Source organism: Mytilus galloprovincialis, chromosome 7, assembly GCF_965363235.1.
Source record: "Mytilus galloprovincialis chromosome 7, xbMytGall1.hap1.1, whole genome shotgun sequence".
Lineage (NCBI taxonomy): Eukaryota > Metazoa > Mollusca > Bivalvia > Mytilida > Mytilidae > Mytilus > Mytilus galloprovincialis.
In genome coordinates, this window is record NC_134844.1 from 76866059 (window position 1) to 76885932 (window position 19874).

Genomic DNA, 19874 nt, shown 5'->3' on the forward strand with positions numbered 1-19874 from the left:
CATTTCTTTACATTTTCCATGCTTCTCTGTAATAACACATTTTCTACACACACATTCATTATGCTCTTTGCAAAACAATAGGTATTTCTCGTTGTGATCATCACAGTGCAGTTTTATGTTTCCAATAAAAGATGGAAACGTTTGATATTCATTAATAGGAAAACCGTTGTGGTTTCGTGAGGCCTTAGATAAGCTATGATGTTCTGAACATTCTTGGCACAATCCTTCTTCACAATCAGAGCACCAAATAGCAGACGGCTTTGAAATGTATCGCAAACTACAAATACCACAATTATCGAAAGAAGTGGCCATGACCTGTAAACACAAACAGTTTGTTACTATAGATAGTTCTATGTGGTTTAATTTTAAAATAAATTAAACAATGGAACGTCATAAAGTCAAGACAAGGTTTTTTGTATTGTATTTGTTTCTTCGGGGTTTTTTTTTGGTATAAAATCTTGATTTAAAAAAAAAACATCAAACTATAAGTAATAACATTTACGGTACCAAATTTCCTGCACCAGATGCACATTTCGACAATACATGTCTCTTCAGTGATGCTCGTGGCCAAAATATTTGAAATCCAAAGAATATGATCATTATTTTACAAGAATGGACAGACTGAAGGTTGTGTCTGCTTTACTGAGTATGGTTAATGACCGTCTACTACAGGTTAAACAATTTAACATAATCAATATATTATGAATCACGACTCCATAAAATATTATATACAACAAAGGAAGTGTGACAAGAGCCATTAATTGTCACCTGATATTGTAACATTAGTACATTTATTCAAGACTTTCAAAAATATTTTTTATTTTATTGATACAGGAACTTGTTATAATTTAAAATGTGTACACTTCAACATGTGATGTCACTTTACGTCATAAAGATATTGAAATTCACATTTTTTTACCAACAATTTCCATAAAAAACATAGATTTTGGACAAAATATATATGAACAAGTGCTTTGCCTCTTATGCTATTATACACACATTGACATCTTTATAATATATATTTTGTTACAAACTATCTTTTTATGTAAAGTGTTGACTCATATCTTACTATTAATTACTTTCCATTCGTTATGTTAGTTGATTTTTTGTGGACTTTCCATTAAGTTTTGTAGATTTCAACAAAATCTAGAAAAAAGGACTATCAATTCTGACAGAATAGTATTGTAAGAACATCTTGGAAGGGTGTTAGTTGATAGATTTGTAATATTTTTTAATTTTCGATTACCAATGTCCAAAAATATGGCATTAACATGTCTTCTCCTTTTGCTGAAAATATGATGTACTCAAGTACCGTTCATCAATGAGCTATCAAAATGACAAGGTCTGTACTCTTAGACTGTTTAAGCTTATATAATTAAAACGGACAAAAGGTATATAGCCTTAGTCAAGAAATTAATCAGACTTCTGCATGAGGGAGATATATTCATTAAACTAGTCTTGTTTTGAAATTATTATATTGATTCACGAACCATGTAAATGCATAGGGTCTATCATTGAGGAAATCTTGTGTTGGACTGAAATAACTCTTCTCAGCAACGATCAATGAACCTTGAAGTTTTAGTCTGGTCTACATTATTAGCTGGATGATTATGCCTAATTATAAGCTAATAAGTGTTTATGCCTAATACTTTGTTGAACGATGTCAAAGAGAGATAGTTTTGTATTATCATTTTCGGTTATACATCTATATGAGCTTAAATTGTAGATTTGATTACGCTTTTTAATATCCTCCTGCATATGTATTTATAATGAGAACATCAACATGTGTACATACCTTAAACCCAATTAAAACCAATTAAACATCACACTTGGTACTGTTTTAAAGTTCAACAAATGTGTACAGGTAGGTTAATGATACGTCATTTTCTTTAATCACGTGAACACGGTGAAATCTTACAGATTAGATAATTCAAAATACAACCAATAACTTAATAAAATATCAACCTGAGGCCCTTAGTAGCATGCACGTATGGCTTAATATTCGATAACAGGTTACATTGTATATGTTAAAAATAAGATTAAAAACTTAATAAAACATTAATAAGCATATCAACTTGAGAATCTTTCTTGATCCAAATACTTGTGTTACACGGGAAACTCTATACAAAGAAAACATATCAAAAATACTAGGCTTATTATTTTAATCATTCTATTATTGTTGTGTATATTTTTTTCTTTTTTTCTTTACGTCTATCAATATAACACCAGATTAAGATCTATGAATATTATCTAATCGGTACTAGGATTGTTTATTTTTTGTTAATTCGAACAAGGAATATGATAGTTATGCAGTTCTGAAAACGTATGGTCCTTAATCCTGTCGATGCTATTACATATATGTATACTTAGGGACGACATCAAAAGTTCAATGTAGGATAGAAAACTTAATTCACATAGTTTTTTTCACTGACCCCACCCCTTCCCCCCTCTTAACTTAATTTGGGAAAAATTGATTTTAGATATACAAAACTTGCAGGAATTCAACCCCCCCCCTCCACCCCCAAACTATTTGATTTAAGTTTTTTTTTTATCCTACATCGATCTTTTGATGTCGTCCCTTATATTTCGGCATTGCACAAGGTAATGTTTTTTAGGCTGTTTTTGACATCTCGAATTTCCGTTTAAATGGTTTATTAAGGAAAAATAGTTTTTTAATGAATAATTTGTCAAAGTTTACATACAAGTATGTAGAAAATTTGTACTCCGTTGACATTTTTAAAGTTTGTGATACAATAAATCACAAATTTCACGAAAATTGGTATCTCAAGAACGAAAATGAATCCTCACTAGTTTCAAGTTACTATGAATTAGCTTTCAATAACTGCAAGCACTCTAGTATCGGTTACTTTACGTCTTGTCTTGGTTTAATCCGAGTCCAGCCATTTCCAACACATTTTCAGTGCGTTATAATGTTGTTACACTGCTGTCCCATTTAAAGCTCACAAATATGTTCAACACCGTCATATACCTGTCCTGTGGATCACGGTCATATTAGATTTGAGTTGTAAGATGTGATGTTGCTCATTGTTTTTATGCCTAAGGTGATCTATAGTCGCGAACATGCACGTAATTCCAACTCGGTGTTCTCCACAGGGCCGTAATGGTAATGCGATACTTTAATCTTACATGTGATGCTATCTGAAGTAGATTTCTTATAGATTATGTTATGGATGTGATGCTATAATTTTTAGAAACAAGATGGTATTTTAATTTCCCCTGTTTACCAGGATGCTAAATAAAATATCTGGGGAGAACACTGCGACTCAATTTGAAATTTGTCTCAATGGCTATCATTCCACATATCCTTATGTATATATACAAGTCTATCAGTAGATCATCCGTTTCCAAAGTATAATGAAAGAAGCAAAAGATATTAAAAAATTTCTACCAAAGGCTTCGTTTAAGTTAAGCTGTCTGTTTCCACTGGATCAAAAATAAATATAGTACCTCTATCAATCTCAGATACCAAGCTTCTTCCTTTGTTCATCAGTGAAAATAAAACCAAAAAGTAAGAAGGCCTGATGAAATTCTAAGTACATGAGCATTGAATAAAAAAAAATGGAAAGGTTTTGTTAAATAGGACCACAAGAGTGCACACACTGAAATGTCTCGCCTTCTTTACTAATCATTGATATTATGTTGATAGTCCTAAGTATAAAGCTTTATTACAACTGTCACATAAACTTAACATTAACCAAGATATCTAAACAAAGACCAATGAACCATGAAAATGAAGTCAAGGTCAGATGAACCATGCCAGGCAGACATGTACGGCTAGCAATGCTTTCATACAACACATATAGTTGACGTATTACTTATAGTTTAAAAAAAATAGACCAAAACACAAAAACTTAACACTGTGCAATGAACCGTGTAATTGAGGTCATGGTCAAATAAAACCTGCGGGACTGACATATAGATCATAATATATTTCCATACACCAAATATAGTTGACCTTTGGCATATAATATTCGATAAAAAGACCAAAACTTAAAAACTTAACTTTGACCATTGAACCATGAAAATGAGGTCAAGGTCAGATGACATCTGCCCGCTAGACATGTACACCTTACAATCATTCCATACAACAAATATAGTAGACCTATCGCATAAAGTATGAGAAATAAAGGCAACAGTAGTATATCGCTGTTCAAAAATCGTAAATCTATGGACAAAAAACAAAATCGGGGAAAACAAACTAAAACTGAGGGAAACGCATTAAATATAAAAGGAGAACAACGACACGACATTCAAATGTAACACACATAGCAACGGACTAAGCATTAGACAAAATCCGATGAGAATAACCAATATAACATCAAAACCAAATACATGAATTTGGGATAGAAAAGTACCGTGACACGTCTTATTGTAATGTGAATTCACACTCAAATATAGGAGAAAACAAACGACACAACGTACGGAACACACAACTTAAAAATGTTACACACACAGAAACGAACTATGTTATAACAATGGCCATTTTCCTGACTTGGTACAGGACATTTTTAAAGAAAAAAATGGTGGGTTGAACCTGGTTTTGTGGCATGCCAAACCTCGCACCTTAATGGCATTGTTAAATATAACATTAAAATGACAACATAATAATACAGGACTTAAATACAAATAAATAGGAGAACGTATTAGGCAAAGAAAAACATGAATAATAGATAACAAAAGGCATCAGGTTTAAAATTCAATACGTCAAAACAGCGCCTCGTCCACACAAGACTTACCAGTGACCCCCAGATATAAAAGTTCGAAAGTCAAAAAAAGGGGTACAAAGTTGTACAGCTCTGAGGATCAAAAATTGAAAAAGGTTGTGCCAAATACGGCTAGGGTTTTCTGCTTGTGATGATAACATCCTTATTATTTAGAACAATTTATGCTATTGCAAACAGTCAATTTTTTCAAATGAATATAAAAGATTTACATGATAAAACTGACGTCTTAACTAATTACAGAAAACAAAACCCGAATACATAATACATTGAAGACCAACACAGAAAATAGACACACCCGACTTGGTCCAGGCCTCAACGCAAAAAGTCATAAAATGACGTCACATACGAAGTAGTAAAATAGCACAAAAATTACGTCACGCAGACATTTGAATTTCTGAAACAGCACGAAAATGACGTCACATTTGAAAAACTATATCTCAAAAATACGATAGAAATAGGATTGATTTAAAATTATAATAGAACTAAATACTGATATTACATTTAAACACTGCACATTGCAATACTAATAAATAGCAATTAACTATATTATATATATGTCCGGTTTGTTTTGAATCTAACTACAATCATAAAATATCGTACAGATTACGTTGAACAAAATCAAAACTAATAAATGAAAGTGGTGATTAACTTCCTTTACCATAACACATGAATATAATAGAAAAGACGTCAACTAATTTGACAAACTCCGATGAAAATTACAAATATAAGAAATATAACATCAAACTAAATACATGAATTGGGGATAGATAAGTATGAGAAAAACAGACCAAAACACAAAAACTTAACTATAACCACTGAACCATGAAAATGAGGTCAAGGTCAGATGACACTTGCCAGTTGGACATGTACACCTTACAGTCCTTCCATACACCAAATATACTAGCCCTATTGCTTATTTTGTTATAATAAAACACCCATGCAACCACGCATTGGGGAGCCACCCAATGTGAGCTCAACAAAGGCACGTAGCTAAGAGAATCACCCAATGTGAACTCAAAAATGGCACGTCGTTTTAATAGAAATGCTAAAAAAGCACAAATTCCGATTCTACAATAAAAAAGAACGGAATAAATACAATATGCAGCAAAGAACTGCAGATGCGAAAAGGCATGTAATTAATCTATCAAAACGCAAATTATCAAATCAGGAATATATCCTGTTGGCGAAAGTCTTGAAATTTGTACCAACGCCATCAAGCAAAAATGCTAAAATGCTTATACTAAAAGATTACAATGAATTTGCTAGAAAATTACGATGTCGGTATATGTTCAGTCAAGAAAAAACTGACCTTCATCCATTTCGTAGCAATACAGGATATAAACCTGCCTCTACGTGCCATACGTTGGAAAAATAAATAGATTTAACCAAGCTTGAATTGTCTTTTCTACCAATAGAAAGAAATGTAAAAAACAATCTTACTGAGGGTGAAAGAATAGCGCTACGCAATATGAAAAATGATGAAACAATAGTAATAAAAAAGGCAGATAAAAATTCAAATTGTGTTATTTTAGACAGGCTAGACTACATAACAGAAGTCACAAGACAACTAAATACTCAACATTACTGCCAATTTAATTCATTTAACATGGCAGAACTGAAAATCCAAGTCATTGAGTATGTTAAATCATTATACGATCAAGGCATAATCGACAAAATATCATTTAAATTTTCAACAAATGGTCAAAAATTAAGAGATGCCACCAAAATACTAAATACAATATGATTCGGAAGGTGTCAAAAGGTATATTCAAACTCATAAGTGGATGACAAACTGACAACGTTAACATGTTAAAAAATGACAGACAAAAAAAAACAAAAAAACAACAACAACAAACACGACACAGTTACTTAAATCCACCTCATTTGTATTTTTGGTGTAAATATCTTATTGGCAATCATATCACATATCTTGATCTTGACATGTCCGTTGCCCTTGACCTCATTTTCATGAAAAAAAGTTCAGATCTTTTGTAATGCTGATTTCTCTCTTACTATTAGTAATATGAACTATATTTAGTATGTGCGTACTTTGCAAGATCCTCGTGCCTGATAAACAGTTTTCATCTGGCCTCCAACTCATTTCATGGATGAACAAGTGAACAAGGTTAAGTTTTCGTGATTAAGTCCATATCTCAGATACTATAATGAATAAGCTTACTAAATTTTGTGTAAATTTTTCAACTGGCAGGTATCATCTGACCTTAACTTCACCTTCATGTTTCTTTGGTTAGTTTTTATGCCCCACCTACGATAGTAGAGGGGCATTATGTTTTCTGGTCTGTGCCTCCGTTCGTTCGTCCGTCCGGTTTAAGTTTTTGTCCTTGGTAGTTTTTGAAGAAGTTGAAGTCCTATCAACTTGAAACTTAGTACACATGTTCCCCATGATATGATCTTTCTAATTTTAATGCCAAATTATAGTTTTGACCCCAATTTCATGGTCCACTGAACATAGAAAATAATAGTGTGAAGTTCAGGTTTAAGTTTTTGGTCAAGGTAGTTTTTGATGAAGTTAAAGTTACATTCAACTTGAAACTTAGTACACATGTTCCCTATGATATGATCTTTCTAATTTTAATTCCAAATTAAAGTTTTTACCCCAATTTTACGGTCCAATGAACATAGAAAATGATAGTGCGAGTGGGGCATTCGTGTATTATGGACACATTCTTGTTTTGTTTTTGATTTTGTTCTTTCTAATACTATATGCAGTAGGTCAACTATATTTGGTGTACGGCAATATTTTACGATGTCAGTCTGACCGGTTTTATTTGACCTCATTATGGTTCACTGCTCAAGTGTTTTTATGTTCTGGTCTGTTTTTCTAACTAAAAACAATACAACAGCTATATTTGATGTCTGGAATAATTGTATGGTATATAAGCTTTTTGGCAGATATCAACTGACCGTGACCTCAATTTCATGTTTCATTGGTCATGTTAAGTTTTCATAGTTCAACTGTTTCTCAGAAACTATTAAGCAATGTCGATTATATTTAAGGCGGGTGTATTTGTTTGGTATGTATCATCTGACTTGACCTCATTTTCATGATTCATTGGTCAATGTTAAGTTTGTTTCCAAGAAAATATATGCAATATGTCAACTATATTTGGTATATGGAATGATTGTAAGGTGTACACGTATTTCTGATGGTTTACCTAACCTTGACCTAATATCGTTGATCATGTTAATTTTATGTGTAGTAAAGCTTTATATTTAGTAAAATTGAGAATGGAAATTGAGAATATGACAAAGAGAAAATAACCCGACCAAATAGCGGATATCAGCCGAAGGCCACTAATGGACGTCAAAGCAGCAAGAAAATCCCGCATCCGGAGGTGGCACCCAGCTCACCCCTAAATAAATTTGTGTACTACTTCAGTAAAATTGGACGTTATACTAAACTCCAAAACATATAAATGAACTATAATTACAAAGACCCAAACAAGACTAACAAAGGCCAGATGATAAAAAATGCGGCAAGGCTTTACATGTTTTGTGAGATCTGAATCCTTCCCTATACCTCTAGCCAATGTAGAAAAAAGAAACGCACAGCAATACGCACAGTAAACTCATTATATCTTCATCATATGAAAATCTAGCACAACCCCTCCCGTTAGTTGTTTAGTATACCATCATAAAATATATGACAAGAACGTAACCAATATCATGCCAACAACTGGTTTGAGAATGAATGCGGTTATTTCCGTTGCAAAGACCCTATAAGTGAATCAATATTATTACCAAATATTCCATTCTCAATGACTGACAAACAACTTGTTTTGTATCTATATCCCTTACGAATAAGTCTTTTTAAAGGTGTTGTTAGCTTTTGTGCTGAATACCGACATTGTTGCGCTTTGTAAAAAAATATTACCATAAAATCTATGGTCAGTGAAGCAACCGAGACATTTCAGAGTGTTCACTCTTTTCATGTAGCAACATCGAAAGCTTCAGACTGAGTAAAACAAATAATCAATACATCAAGTCCATTCTTCGTAAATCGCAATAATAAATACACGCAGCGCAATGATTTCTGAATTTACAATATAGATTAATGTAGATGAAAATCACCAACGTAAATTTGCAAATGGAATAGAAATCAAACCATATTAATCTGTCAAACTATATGACAGTTAAGCTATGACACACACATGTTTAACTCCTATTCTTTATATGCCCTATTCGGCAGCTTTTAATTCAGTGGAAGGTTACTGTCTCATATTTGTTGCGGCAGTACAATGGTATGGGTATGACGTCGTCCGAAAAAACAAAAATGGTTTCCAGATTTAAAGTTTTATTGTATTGATCTCTATGAAATTGGACCAGAAGATTTCATACCTTGAAAGGATGGTTTGGTTTGATTTTTGTCGAGCCATCAACTTTAGGAAGCATTACATTCACTCTGTAGCTAAAGTTTTTGGATTTCTACTAAACTTGGCGAAAAGCTTGTTTATTATGATAAGATAGCATCCAGAAGTTAATTTTGTAAAAAAAATCCATTTTTTCTAAATTTTACTTATAAATGGACTTAAGTTTTTCTGACAGGAAACATTACATTGACTCTGTGGTTAAAGTTTTAAAAAAATTAATAACTTTCTTAAACTATTCTGGATTTGCACCAAACTTGGACAGAAGCTTGTTTATTATCAAAAGCTAGTATCTAGAAGGAAATTTAGTAGAAATGTTGTTCCTGGTTTTCCGTATTTTACTTATAAATTGACTTAATTTTTCTTCCAGTTAGCATTACAAACAGTGCAGTTAAAGTTTGTAAATCATTTGTTAGATTCATAAACTATCCTGGATTTTTACCAAACTTGGACAGAAGCTTCTTACAATTAAAAAATAATATCGAGAGTATAATTTTTTCCTCATTTTTGTTGAGCCTGCGATTTACAGCAAGATTAGGCGAGACACTGGTTCCGCGGAACCCTTTTAAATTTTTTGGGGGTTATTACCCTCACTGTTGTAAGAATTATGGGCCAACAAGGGATTACATGCAAACATGTTGTTTTTTTCCGGATGATATAGCTTGAGTAAAAGTTGATGAATTTCAATGAATTTGTACCAAAGGTTCCATACAAAAAAGGGTGGCTGGATTGAGTTTGTTAGCTATGGTCATATCCTCTAAGAAATAGAGGAGCCCAAAAAGGGTAGAAAACAAGTATTTTTCGAAAATTTGTTTAAAGTGCTTATTTCGAAGGAATTTATTTATTCTTGAAATATTGTTTTTTTTTATGCTTATTCTAAATGTATTTATGATTATGTTTTTTGTGCGTGTTTTCAAATTGGTCCAGCTTAGGTGCAATTTTGTTTAATTCTTAAAACATATATTTAGAATTTGGGCCAATTTTTCATATTTGTCCATGTCAGTGTCCACAGGTTCCAAAGTAAAAAAAATGTTTGATTTAAACAAGAATTGAATGGTTGGATTTTTTGTTATGCTAAATAACTGATATTTGATCAGTTTCATTTACATTAAGAGTTACCTCCCTTCCAATGTTTAAGCTTTAAAATTATGTCTTAATTATCCTTGAGACATGAGAAATTGTCATTTGATTTGTAAATTTTACTAACAATTTTGGTGATTCGGATTTGTTTTAGTGATTATAGTTCATGCATTGTTCTTTCCTTTTTTTTTTTTTTAAAGATTATTAACATGTGTTTTAATGGTTTTATATGGTTGAAAATTCCATTGAAAATTATAATAGATATTTGTAAATCAAATTATCAGCATTTTCATTCAAATATATCATTAAACTTCGATAACAATTTTAACATTTTCTTCATGTTGACTATTTTGTTCAAATTCTGTTTAATGATAACTCCCTCTAAAACTCTAATGTCACCTTTTGATTTCACTAGTTTATTGATGACTTGGCTATTGTGTTTCTACAGCATGTCGGACAAGTTGAAAGGTTGATTTTGAAACAAATTGCTATGGAATTAGAATTTTTAAGAAATTGTGCAAACGATGTACAAATGAGGAATAATTAAAATCAATTCTCAGTAAAAACTTTTTGACAATGAATAGTTGTGGGTTGACGCGGTATGGTGATGGATATTATTTTGTCAGCAATAATTGTTAGTAACTATTTTGTTTTCTGACACCAAGAATCATAACTTTACAGATGGAAACGATGTTGGCATAATGTACATGTGCATGACCCAAAGCGTTAAGTAGTGGAAAGTGCTGATAGTGGTATGATTGCAAACGAAACAACTCTCCAAAAGAGACCAATATGACACAGAAATTAATAACTATAGGTCACCGTACGGTCTTCAACAACGAGCAAAGCCCATACCGCATAGTCAGCTATAAAAGGCCCCGAAGTAACAGTGTAAAAAAAATTCAAACGAGAAAACTAACGGCCTTATTTATGTACGAAACATGAACGAAAAACAAATATGTAACACATAAACAAATGACAACCACTGAATTACAGATTTCCCAAAACGTTGTCTCATGTTGAAATCTTCCTTGAACGTATATACTAAATTTAGTCCTTGTATCTATGATGTGTTTATTGTATCAACTTTACTAAATACTATTTCTAGGCATATCAATAAATACTAAAATACTATATATATAGCCGATATCCCAGCAATACTGGTTGACCCCATATTTTATTAATATAAATATAATAGATATATATATATACAATATACATGAACGAGGAAATTGTGTTCAAAAATATGGGCTCTGTCATAAACGATCCCGCCGGCCAGGAAAAACCAACAAAAACGAGTTACCTCGGTTCAAACTCCATTTAAACTGCAGTCAAAAGACTACATTTTAAAAAAAGTGGAAAATTTGGGAAACCTGTGTCCAAACCCAAATGCTCGGAAGACCGTCTCGAGAGGTACACTTGGACTGTGTATAACTGAATAAATATACTATATGGAATAAATAATAAATCAAGTTACTTTATAAATCCCTACTAAGTACAAATTAGAATAACAATTCAATTAAAAAAATGAAATTTATTTCATTGTTGTCCAGTCTGATGCTTGGCTAGAAGTGACCAACAAGGGAAAATATTCCCACTAAATATCAATATCACGTGATACATTTATGTATATACGTGTACATAAGAAGTACCCGTATCAATAGTATTCACTAGTACCGTTATTACAATAATTTCCCACTATACTATCGAACCGTTGGAAATTATAAGTATCAACTTTACTAAATACTATTTCTAGGCATATCAATAAATACTAAAATACTATATATAGCCGATAGCCCAGCAATACTAGAACCACAAAGAAAGGGCGGGCAAAGTTCAGTTTACAACCCAAGTGTTTTTGAAACTGACATTCTCTTTACAAATGTATCATCTATGTACCCGTCCTTACTTGTGTCGGACTTCCACCTCCCGTGTCTCTTAATGCACCTTTCGTTCACATCAGACTGGGCAGCAGCGGTAGCACCGACTGAACGAAGAGAATGTAAACCTAAATTAAGATTAGGGGCGACAATTCTAATTCGTTTTACAATATTCTCTTTAGCTGATGTGTAACTCATCTTCTTATTCTTATGTATCAATTTTGCTATACCCTTAGATCTAAATATAGGTATAAAAACAGATAAATCAGATTTCTCATCTAAACTAGCTAACTTAATATATCTATTGTACATTTTGAATGGACAAGCTAAAGTGCTACCTTTTGAAATCAAAATTTTATTACCCTGTCGGTATTGGTCAGTTTTACTACGTGAAATGTGTATCTCTAAATAATCATCGAAAACTGTGATATCTTTACATTTTACATTTTAAAGAGCTAAGCTCATCGTAACGCAAAAAACCTGAATAACCTATCAAAATCATGGTCGAATCACGAACTATCAATAAATCTTCTGAACTTTCGTACAATGAACATAAATCAATAAGAATAGTATTGTTAATCGGATCCTTTTTGACTACTGGTCTACCGTTCAAACGTTTAACAGATTCAGTCAGTGATTTAACATACGAATTGTTAGTAGGATCATTGAAACCATTAAGCTCATTGGCCCATTTGATAGAATATACAGCGGAGTCTATTACACTGGGAGAACAATGTTTGTCAATAAGATATGTCAAATAAAGTGCAACATGAACTGGGTTATCAGGTAATTCTGACATGTTGTGTTAATTAATAAAAGTTTTCTATCGTTAACGTTTGAAACCATAAAAATACTTTTTACTGGTATTTTCGGCTTTGGAGTCCATAATAAAGCTGGACATCTTGTTTACCAAATTCCTAAGTTTGTTGTCCGGGGATATACCACTGTTGTCTATGGCAGCCTGGGCGTTTTCTTCCAATCTTAAGCCTGCAAATAATATTGATTACATTTAAATTCTAGTTTGATTGCTAACATATGAAATCTCAGAATACGTTCACCAAATACGCCATTTTTACCACTACCTTTAACGACTGAGTGCTCTTTTGGTAAAAACTTTGTACCTTTAATAAATTTGGTGAGATTGTTAGATGCGAAAAGCAACGGCCAGAATGGAGCTGATTTCCATTCCGGTATAACAAGCGTGCTGTTGGCTTTGTCGTTTTCTACCTTACGTACGACCATGGAAATGAGTGATGGTGGTGGAACTAACCAATTTGTTTCTGTGTTCCAGTTTTGACTAAATGCGTCAACTGCTTCAGTACCGGGATACCATATTTTAGAGTTAAATCGTTCACACTGTGTATTATAGTGTGTGGCGAATCTGTCTATTGTATATGGACCCCATAAGCTATTGATTTCATCAAATATATCAGAATGAATAGCCCAATCATCGTGATCAGTGTGTCTACTGAGCTTGTCTGCGTGTGTGTTGTTCTCTCTCGGAACCCATTGTGTAATAATGTTTATATTGCTATCAACACAAGTTTGTTTAATGTCAATAGCTATATCTTGTAATTTCTGTTTCTTACTTCCTACTTTCAATATGTGAGGTACGTTCTGATTGTCTGTATAAATTTTGACGGTTTTTTCACTAAATGTATTATCAAAAGTTTGTACAAACCTATTGACTCATTCTAATTCGCGCCATGTGGAACTTTCGTTCCTTTCTCGTAATGTCCAGTTACCGGACATTTCCTTGCAAAAAAGTTTTGCATTCAAATCTGATGTTAAATTACCACCAAAGCCTACTTCGAGGCGTCACAAAACATTTCTATATCAACAATATCCAGCTGATCGACTTTACAAATGTCGACTCCAGCATCATTGAGGTTTTGCAATGAAATAGACCAAAAATGTATTTCATTAATTGCCTTTTTGCAAATTTTGACTGGTGCATCCCAACTTGCTCTACCCAGGATACAATCATAAAGGTATCTAGTGTTCAATCTAACTAAGTCACCAATGACTATCTGCATAGATATCAACTGACCTACAATGCTAGCTAAAAATCTAGATCCAAAAAATTCTACCCCTTCGTTTGTTTCTTCTATTAAAAATCTAATCTTTTTCTCAGTTTTCATAATTCTATCTCCATTAACAAATATTTTACCTATATTTGTATCCCAAGTATACCCTAGCCATTTTAATCTCTGGCTTGGTAACCAAAAACACTTCTCATGTGCTATCAAAAATCCTAAATGTTCTAGTTTAAATTTAACTATTTGACTGCTCTCAATACATCTTTCAAAATTGCTATCTCCTCCCAACCCATCGTCTAGAAACATTATTATCCTTTTGCCTTCTGATCGCAAATGCTTAACTACTTCTCTAAGTACTTTTGTAAATATGTACCCTGCAGTTGATATACCGAAAGGAAGAACATTGAAAACGAAATATCTCGTATTCCCATCAAAATTCCAAGCAAAACCTCTGAAAGTTCTGTGTATATCTGAGATTTCCAAATGATGATAAGCAGATCGAATATCGAAACTAAATAAATAATCTCCTTTTTGAAAGAGATCTCTTGCTATCTTAGTATCCTCGTACTTGTACCTAAATTTAAACAGATGTGGATTCAAATGCCTACAATCTACTACCAATCTTGGTTTATTTTTTATTAAATGCTACTGCAAGTGGATTTACTACAGTTGGTTTAGAATAAACCTCAGAAATGCACCTTTTTTGAAGAAGTTTGTAAATCTCTTCAACAAAAAATTCTGCATTGTTTAAAGATGATCTGTTATTTTTCAAATGTTTAACCTCTGGTTTCGTTTTTAACGGTAACTTATACCCGTTTTCAATAACATCATTAATATGTGTACTAGTAAAATAATAGCTTTCCATTCATGTAATTTTGACCTCAATTTACCTACAGGTGAGACAGGTATATCAACTTCTAGTAAAAAAATGATCACCAATGACACTTGGTTTCGATTGAGTAATTTCTATCGTATGTTTATTTTCTGCTTTGTTTACATTTGCACTGAATGAATTTTCAGCTTGACCAATATAACATTCTTTCATATTATTATACAAATTAGTACATTCAAAATTTTTAAATATACTTATCTCATCTTTCTTTTCAGGACAATCATTCGATCAAGGGCCCTTGTTGCCACAATTGAAACATCTCCCTGTTCTCCAAGTAGGGGTTGGATCTCTCTCTTTGGTAGAATAGGGCACTTTTCTGACCGTCTTCGTTGACTTTTTTAGCTTGTCTGACTTGCTCCTACGTTCAGCTCTATTTTGCGCTCTTATCATCTTCTTTTCATCTTCGGAGTCGTCGGCAATTGGATTAGTTGTGTACTCCTTCACGACTCCCCAACCCAATTCATATGAATCAGCGAGTTTAATGAGTTTCTGTCTGTCTCTAACAATTGCCATACCTTCAACAATCTTGTCTCTAGCTTGATGAATGGAGTCTACGAATAAATCTGGTCCGTCTAACTGTGCTTTTGCTTCCGTTAACTTCGTCAGGACTTTAACCTCATGTTTGTACTGGTTTTCGTTCCCCTTCCGTTTGAAAGTATAGTACTCCGACAAAGTCTCCTCAATCTTGGACATCTGGGATTGACTGATATCTCGCTGAGACTGCTGGATATTTCCCGGGAATGTGGATAGTCTGTTATCTATCAAAGCTGTGATTTGGTTAAGGGAATCTTGTAGTGAAGCATATACTGCATTTTGTACTTCTTGGACAATTACTTGCTTTACGGAATTATCTAAACCGGGGTCCGTCATATTTCACTGTTGTCCAGTCTGATGCTTGGCTAGAAGTGACCAACAAGGGAAAATATTCCCGCTAAATATCAGTATCACGTGACACATGTATGTATATACGTGTACATAAGAAGTACCCGTATCAATAGTATTCACTAGTACCGTTATTACAATAATTTCCCACTATACTATCGAACCGTTGGAAATTATAATAACTAACAGTACATTATTGTTCTATTGAACAACAAGTTAATAACAGACTTTCGCTAGTATTGTTTTGATAAAATATATCCACTTTCCAGAGTTTATTTAGGGACAGTAATTTATTTCGCAGTTTTTGTTAAAGGATGACAATACGATTCTGTAATCAATATGCTGTTTTTTTTTAAAAGAACTCAAATAGGTATATTTTACCCAAAAACAGTAAGGAAATGAACGTTTCCTCCACACAATATATGAATACAGTTGTGTTTACAGTCTGAAATAAATTGAATCAGCTTCGTAGCACGATACAAATTAGCCAAGTAAACAAAAATATACTATGTAAACATAACTGTTCAGTTTTCGAAAATCATCTTAAACTTCTAGGAAAAACGGTACTATTTATTTGGCCATAGGCGACAATACTAAAATTTTCAAATTTTACTACTTTTTATAATAAAAACCTGGACAAAACAGTTTTGTGTGGTGTTAGTACTTTATTATTTTGTTTTAAGAATTAAAACCAAATAGTCCAACGGAACTTGTTTATGCCATCCATGGCCACCGTCATTTCACACCAAATTTATGAAATTTTGGAAGTCTTTTCGAAAAATGTATTTCAAAAATACTTAACAGTGAAGATTGGTGATAAATATACAAAGTCAAATAAAAGAACACTATGATACGTAATTGAGATAATAAACAACGCTAATACATAGGATATATACTTAAAGACCGTCATGTATAATTTGTGAAGTTGATACGAAATTCAAAAACAAGATATTGGTACTAGTATCTTGAACGATGAAAATTTTCAGAAAAAAAGTACGATATGTTTTGTGACATTAATCAGAATTCCGCTCAGACACGGCTGACGTTTTATAAAGTCTGAGTAGTAGCTGAAGTTCTTGAATACCAAACAAATTGGAAAATATATATCAAATGTGCAGCTGAAGTTAGATACAAACTTGTATGGGGATTAACTGTAGAGACTAACTGTGCACCCCTTATTGCGGACCTGTTTTTTGTATTGCAATGAGTTACAATTTATGACAAAAATCAGCAAAGACCCATCAAAACAATAATTTAATAATACTTTAAGATATTTGGATGATATTTTAGCTCTCAATAATATCGACTTCAGTATGTATAATAAAAAAAATTATCTTGTTGAACTTTCTTTAAATAAAGCTAATACTAACAATGACCACTGCCCTTTCCTCGATCTTGATATATATATATATCATTAACGGAAAGCTTAATACTAAAATTTATGATAAAAGAGATGATTTCTCATTTCCTATCGTTAATTTTCCATTTTTAGATGGTGACGTTCCCTTGTCACCATCTTACGGTGTTTATATATCTCAACTTGTACGATTCGCTCGTGTATGTAACAATGTTTTAGATTTTAACGAGAGAAATTTATGTATTACTGAAAAATTATTACACCAGGGCTTTCGATATCACAAACTAGTCAAAACATTTACTAAATTTTATCAATGGTATAAGGACATCATTCGGAAATATAGCTCAACATGCAGATCTCTTATACGTTCAAGTATTTCACATTCAATTTTTTATGGAAATATTCTTTATAAAGCACAAAAATGTTATTATTCACCTCAGAAGCTAACAAAACCTTTAAATAGACACATAAAAAGGGATATAGTTACGATATTGTTGTCAGGTCATTAAAGATGGCATATTTTGGCTTTAATAATGATTCACTTATAGGGTCTTTGCATCGAAACTAAACACATTTATTATAAATAAACCAGTTGTTGGCAAGACACGGGTTATGTTCTTCTCATATATGTTATGATGGTATGATACTAAACCCATCACGGGGAGGATATGGCTGATATTCATATGATGAAGACATAATTTTTCAATCAGATTAATTGAAGTCTGGAGCTGACATGTCAGTTAACTGTTAGTAGTTTGATGTTATTTATGTATTATTGTCATTTTATTTATTTTCTATGGTTACATCTTTTGACATCAGACTCGGACTTCTCTTGAACTGAATTTTAAAGTGCGTATTGTTATGCATTTACTTTTCTGCATTGGCTAGAGGTATAGGGGGAGGGTTGAGATCTCACAAACATGTTTAACCCCGCCGCATTTTTGCGCCTGTCCCAAGTCAGGAGCCTCTGGCCTTTGTTGGTCTTGTATTACTTTAACTTTTAGTTTTTTGTGTACAATTTGGAGTTTAGTATGGCGTTCATTATCACTGAACTAGTATACATTTGTTTAGGGGCCAGCTGAAGGACGCCTCCGGGTGCGAGAATTTCTCGTCGCATTGAAGACCTGTTGGTGACATTCTGCTGTTGCCTGCTCTATGGTCGGGTTGTTGTCTCTTTGGCATATTCCCCATTTCCATTCTCAATTTTATTGTGAAGTCATTTGCACAATTTTGAATCATTGATTTAATATCTTCTTGGTAAACAGCAACCTTCTGTTATTGACATCATAATAATCGTGCACTATCTGGTATATCATTACAATTAGGAAATGTTTTGGTTTATAAGCAGCAGCTGCTTGAATGTTTCTACAAAGTAATGAATCGTTTAAATTGGGACGAGGAAATGGTCTCTTTTATCGTAGACTTTTTTCTCTCCAATAAGGGTCTAATTGTCAAAATCTTGATATAAATCCAGAAACGAGGCAGACGTTTCATCCTTCAAAAAAGCCAATATACTAAAATGTCTTGAACATATTATAAATAATGTAATATAATTCAGCGGATAATTTTTCATTATGTCAGAAAATTGACATTATAAAATTTATTAGCTGAAACTTCAGAATTTCCGCAATATGTAATTGCCAATGCATTTAAGTAGTAAGTTATTTTAAAGATGATAACATTAGAGGTAACCAAGCCATAAGCAGTAACCGTAAATCGAAGTTAGTATTGGATTTACTTATTGCAATGGTCAATATTTATTGGTTGGTGTTGAAAAAGATACCTGATTTCCTGATTGGAACATGAGATGCTCATGAGATATCTTACGGCATATCGAATGAAATTGTTTTAATACATGTAAACATATCCTGAGATTGAAATCATACAATTTGCACTTTACAATGTGACTACTTTAAGCGGTGATAACAGCTTATGTTATCACGTGATTAAAGAACGATATAACGATCCATGTATTGTAATGGATTGGCTTATTGAAATATTTGAGTTAGTTTTGTTTTATGGTAAGCAAATTTATTAATGACTGATCGTGTTAATGTGTATCTGTTGCTGTAAAGTATTTTAGACATATATACAAGTTCATCCTACTTTAAAGTATCGTTTGCAAATTCCATGACGTCATTAGTTGCAATATGTCAACACTTTGATCTACATTTTAAAAACTTATAAAACTTATAAACTTAAAATATATATTTAGATAAAAAAAAAATATTTTAAATGTAAATGTAAAAAGTTTTGCTTTCCTATTACTGTTTAACCAAGGTTTTAGATTGTACGCATGTCACATGTCATATGTCTGTTTATTGTATATCCACTGGACAGACATTTCACCTCCAACGGTCCCCATCTTACTCCTGATACGAACACAAAAAAGAAAACACATTAAAAAAATTTGAAAAGTAAAGCAATATGTTTTTGTGAAACATGATAACAACTAAATTCTACGGTTCCATACTCAAGTATACATCAAATAGACATATGCCAAAGGCAAAACAATTCCATTACTGGTGACAGTTGAACGACTTAATTGTTCTTTAAATAACTTACGTAGAAATAGAATATGAACGAATATAAACAAAATGATTTATAATTT

At 32.5% G+C, this 19874-nt stretch overlaps 1 long non-coding RNA gene across 1 annotated transcript in view; it reads right to left on the reverse strand.

Annotated features, from left to right (window-relative positions):
- The window catches only part of LOC143083703 (uncharacterized), a 221748-nt gene that overhangs the window by 57274 nt on the left and 144600 nt on the right, over positions 1-19874 (reverse strand). The window lies entirely within an intron of this gene.